The sequence below is a fragment of the Miscanthus floridulus genome, chromosome 4 (assembly GCF_019320115.1).
Source record: "Miscanthus floridulus cultivar M001 chromosome 4, ASM1932011v1, whole genome shotgun sequence".
Taxonomy (NCBI): Eukaryota; Viridiplantae; Streptophyta; class Magnoliopsida; order Poales; family Poaceae; genus Miscanthus; species Miscanthus floridulus.
Window position 1 is genome coordinate 64,335,261 of NC_089583.1, and position 5,693 is coordinate 64,340,953.

Sequence of the window (5,693 nt, forward strand, 5' to 3'; positions counted from 1 at the left end):
TTATGGATAAGTTTCATCAACCCAATTTGGTAGTATTAGCTCCCTTACATATGTGCTAAGAGTTTGGATTTAAAAGCTTTGCATATATGCATGGATTAAAAGTTTGGGAAAGTAATAGCTACCAAATGATGCTAAGGTGTAAAGAATGGACCTTTGAAGCGTGATACCAATCGGAGTTGCCATTTGAACACCATCCTTAGCACCATGATTTTCTAGATACCACTTGAAAAACAACAAAGAACTAGATACCTCGTGAAATCAAAATTATAAGCAAGGTTCTAGTAATACTTGTAAGAACAATTCAAGTGTCTAGCTATCCTATGCATGCTAGTTTTTCATTTCATCATACATTTTCTATGATCTAGCATACACCACACAAGCATGAATAGGGAATTTAGAACTTGTGCCATGCAAGCAAACATATGTAATGCACATACAAATGCAACATACAAGTTTATGAGCTTGTTCCCCCTACTTGTGTGCTTCAAATTTTAATTGATCCCCTTAAAATGTCTTTTCATTTATTTGCTCCCCCTATTTCTTATTATCCTTGTGAATTCTCTCCCCCTTTGTCAACAATTAGCACAAAAGGTGAGTTTAAATTCTAGATAGGTTGGGTGAAACCATGTGAAGTGAAGATCGTTTTCTCAATTTGGTTCAATCTAGATCATTTGCAAAAGATATTTAACTCGGTTTGATCCAAGGGCAAGCTTCTTCACACCTCCAAATAAGGGTTATCATGCACCATGTTGAGTTAAACACATGTAGCTCATTTTCTAGATCAAACACTAGGTTCACAAGCCCACAAACATGTCATATACTACCACTAGATCATTTCAAGCATATAAGTAGTAGTGCTACCATACAAGCATCAAATTCATTTGATTTTCATGAATGAGCTTAAGACATGATAGGAATGACTAAATGCACTAAACAAGTCCTTAGCAATGGATGAATGATATGTCGACCAACTTTACCTTCTTTGCTCGAAGGAGAGGCATGTCATATAATAGGGGTGCATCAACACATATTTGAGAAGTCAAGTATGTTCAATTCATTCATTAGCTTGCAAAACCTCTTCTCATCAAGTGGCTTAGTGAAGATGTTGGCAAGTTGATCATTAGTGCCCACACTCTTAATGCATATGTCCCCTTTTTATTGGTGATCTCTTATGAAATGATAGCAGACATCAATGTTCTTTGTTCTTGCATGTTGAACCGGATTCACTACAAAAAATCTAGGTTTTTATAACAAAATGAAAGTGTCATGGAAAGTACAGAATTTGTCACAAAATGAATGGTATGACGAAAAACCACCATCATGAAGGTCGTCAGATAACGACCATCACAAAATGTACCTTGTGACGAAAATATGGAAAACCATCACAAAATGTGACGGTTTTGTTGTGTCGTCATATATTGTTGTCATTTAATGACGACTATGACTGTCACATATTGGTTGGTCAACTCATCACCTAATATGCCAACCATCATAAATTGTGTCCTGGGAACCCTAATTTAGACAACTTATTATGACGATACGGTAGCGTCATATATAATTATGTAGATTTTGTGACATTTTCATTTTGTCTTGTTATCTAAGGTAGTTAGAGACATCTTGAGATGACTCTAGGTCATCATAAAATTTCCTTTCATTTGATGATGAATGTGGCTCAAATATATGTATCAATTCAATAACCAATGTTAGATAGATCTTTCCAGCATTCTCATCAGAGCTCATAAAGCATACACATTTTAGCCAAACCATCATCCACATAAATTCCAGAGCAAAAGACATAGTGCTTGTAGGTTCAAACACACCACACTAGTTCTAGGTTCCATCACACAGGTTCAAACGGTTCCATCACATAGGTTCAAACATACACACAGATGCAAATAAGTTCGACATAGGTTCTGACAACACAGTGCACAAAGTTCCAATAACAGAGAAAGTTTGGTGGCAAAGGCATCATCAATCGAAACTGCATTCAGACCTACCTCAATCTTTTTGAAGTTTTAGCATAGCTTGTAGTAGTGCATTAGTCTCTTCAAACTTGGTATGCATCCCCTTCACTTCTTGGGTCTGGCGCAACAAATTTTAGTTTTCTTCAAGTGCTGTTTGGTTGGCTTCAAGTGCCTGCTGAGCAAGAAGTTGTGCTTCCAACTATTCCTGCTTCCTAGCAGCTTCCTCTCTTTCTGCTTGGAGTGTTGCCTCAAACTGACCTTGCAGGCGTGCTTCTACGACTGTCGATGTAGACTAGGTAGTCTTCGACACTTGAGCGACACCAATGTTTGGAAGGAAGGTGGATGAATGGCAGATCTGGCCTAGACTATCAACAACAATCTTGGAGGAAGACTTTTGTGCTTCTCAAATATTATGAGAAATCATACAACATGTGCTAACTTGACACTTCAAAAGCACATGCTAATTACTATGCTACAAATGTCCCATCTTTCCTGCTAATTATACAAAAGACATACTAACAGGTTGTACTAAACTATGAAGCACACATCTACTAACAATTTATATGCCTAAACACCATCAATGTCCACATGTTGTTGTTCTTCAGTACTTGTCAGGCTTCACAAGCCTAAGTAATTAATGGCACACATATTGGATCCAACCAAACATCAGGCAATCAGGTTTGTCTCCATAACTTTTCACATTTTAGTGCAAGAACTAATTAATGGCACATAGTTCCTTATAATTGGAACACACAAAAAGCAATAGTATCCGTACTAGGCTATATCGATGGGCAATATTGGACCTAGATCTAGTCCTTTGGTGAAGTTGCACTTGGACTCGGTTTACTTTATTCTTAGCACATTTCTCCTGCACCACAAATGCAATACAAAGGTTTCATTCACATGCACAATTTGCATTGCATATTAACAAAAGTAGATAATGTAGGCATGGACCTGATTCTTTGGGTCACACTAGTACTCAACTAGCTGGATCCATTCCTCTTTCTTCATTTTAGGTGGAGGGTTCTTTGGCCAACAGTTGTTCTCTTGTTAATGAGTCATCAAAGTACTTCCTTTTAAGGTGATACCTCTACTGCCTTACTCCCCTCTTAATGATGTCAGTGCATGTAGCCTTGCTTGGTCTCTCATTCCTAACATCCACATCCAACCTTGATTGAAGCCACACAGATGAATTATTAGACACAATTTTCACATGGGAGTATTGTAATGCATGAAAATATTTGGAAGAATGACATAGCTATCTCACTGGCACTTTCCTAAGAACTTTTGATACTTCTGCCTACCCTGCTCATTATCATATTCTTTCCAAGATGTGTAGATAGGCAGGTTGTCTCTAAGGGCAACACCACATTCTGATGCTAGCTTCGTGGCTTGAAGTGGGACCTCAGGTCTTTTCTTCCCTTCAACCACCTCCATAGCTAGCTTCTTTCATCTATTAATCATCTTCTCTAAGCCATGACCCATGGTTTTCTTGAAGACATTCTTTAGGGGTGCTACATTGGCAAATAATAATAGAAATGTTTTATTATAGCAGTACCAATTGTAGATAATGAATGGAGAAACTAATGCTTGGAAACACATATTGTTTACCTAGAACTGAGTCATGGACTGGTTCTCCTTTAGTTGTATGACCATTTGAATTAGCAGCATCAAATTGCTCAACCTACTCATTGATGTCATTGCTTTGCCTAGAGCTGTGTCCACCTGGCAAGTTGTCCGTAGGAATTGTTCGGTTAACACTGTTTGTGGGAGTAGGTTGCTGAGACAGGTTAGCAGTGGGTCTGGTAGGAATAGGCAATGTGTTTGCACTAGGCGGAGACATGGCTGCACTGGCCCTGGTGAATCTAGGTGCACTAGGCACTTTGTTTGGACCAGGCGAAGACATGACTGCACTGGTCCTAGTAAATCTTGGAGAACTAGGCACTGTGTTTATAATTTATGTGGTCTGGCTGGCGCTTGTAGTGAGATGGCCTTGCAAATGGCTGCTACTGAATGGCATTTGTATTAGGGTTGGCTTTCAAATTGCCATAGCTACAAGGCAAAATTAGAAACTAGAAAGAAAAGAACTATAATCTCAGCAAAATTCATCATGTTCCAATCTATGCATTCAAAGCCATTAACCTAATGTTTAGCTAAAAATGAAAATCTCATCTCACTATAACAACTAGTCACTGTAGATAACAAGTGAAGGAAGCAAATCACCTACTACAAGGAGCACACAAAAGAGGATGAGCATGAGGTGCCCAACCTATGGATAGGAGATCACGCGTGATGTGGTTGGTCGAGGATGTAGCAGCTATAGGCGACGGCATCACTGAAGGCATGACGAGGGCAGGAATGGATCCAAGAAGTGCGTCCAGATCAAAGTCGAAGTAGGATCTAGGAGTGGCGATGGTGGCATGATGAGGCCAAGGCTAGGAAGACGATGGCTAGAGGAGGCAGCGGTGCTCTATGTGGAGCCATGGAGATCAGCCGACGGAGGGAGTCAGGGATGTCGGTGGCAAGATGAGCTGCTCCGGCCTCCGGTGTTGGTGTGGCGGCGAGATGGGTGGATCCAAGCATCGACGGAGGTATGGCGGTGGGATGGACGAGTGGCGGCACTAGGTTGAGGGGAGGGAGGAGGAGGCCATGGTCTGCATGGATTGGAGATTTTTCCCTTTTGTCTGACCAGCCAAGAGGATAAGGCAAGCTGCAGCAGCGAGGGGAATTTTGGCCTTCTTGAGTGGGAGGCGTGGTGGGTCCCATGTGTCGGTGAGAGAATAAGTGTAGGAGAGCTGCGAGGTGTAGCTGCCAAATTTTGGTCTAGCACGATGGGTCTGCTATGTCGGTGGCAGAGCCTACGCTGGCCAATTTTTGGTCCTGGCACGGTGGGTTCGCTATGTCAGTGATCGTATTAGTAGTATTAGGAATTCAAATAGATTTTTGTGGTAATACATGATTTCAACTAGAGAAAATGTTAGAAACAAAGTTGTATAATGCATCAAGATCTACCACTTTGATTTTAGTCATTTTTTTCATATGACTTTGTTTGGGTAGTTTGAATTTTGAATTTCAAAATATTAGAACCTCGAACAAAATTTTGGGGTAATAAGTAATTTCAAATTTTACATATCTCTCTTATAGTTTCATAAACTATAAGAGAGATACGTAAAATTTGTGAATAAGGTTACTATAACTTTGTCGGATAAACAAATGACTAAAATAAAAGTTGTTGATCTTGATGAGTTCTACAACTTTTATTTTCATGACTTTTTTAGCTGAAACCATTTGGAGTTTCAAAATCTAGTTTAAAGTTGTCATTTTTTTGAAATTCAAATATTGAATTATTCAAACTTTGTCACATGAAAAGATGACCAAATCAACGCAATAAATTGGTAGATCATGATTTTAGAAAAAAATAGAAAAAAAGCATCACATTTGGAGTTAGTATGTGGGAGAAATACTAGTTATAAGTTTTTACCATAGATTAAAAAGAGAAATGATGTTTGCACAATGAATTCATTACAAGAGAGGCTAATTAGCATGCAGGGCCCACATGTCATTCAAACATTGGACCCACATGGCAGTCAAGACTAATTAGCATGTAGGGCCCACATGTCATTAAAGGGGGGTACTTAGCATGATGTGGCTAAGAAGCAGAGGGCACAGGTCAGCCACGCGCACTCTGGCCGGCCACATCTCATCCACTTTTATCGCTGGCCACCCACC

General features: G+C 39.7%; 1 long non-coding RNA gene across 2 annotated transcripts; it reads right to left on the reverse strand.

Moving 5' to 3' along the window:
* Positions 1–2,030: 2,030 nt before the first annotated feature.
* LOC136551584 (uncharacterized) lies at positions 2,031–4,617 on the reverse strand. 2 transcript variants are annotated; one of them, XR_010782624.1, is made up of 4 exons: positions 3,576–4,617; positions 2,919–3,478; positions 2,740–2,832; positions 2,031–2,590 (listed from the first exon to the last, which is right to left on the reverse strand). It is a non-coding gene; the product is annotated as an uncharacterized lncRNA (long non-coding RNA). The 2 variants fall into 2 exon arrangements; XR_010782623.1 differs by having other exon boundaries at positions 2,031–2,832.
* Positions 4,618–5,693: the final 1,076 nt, after the last annotated feature.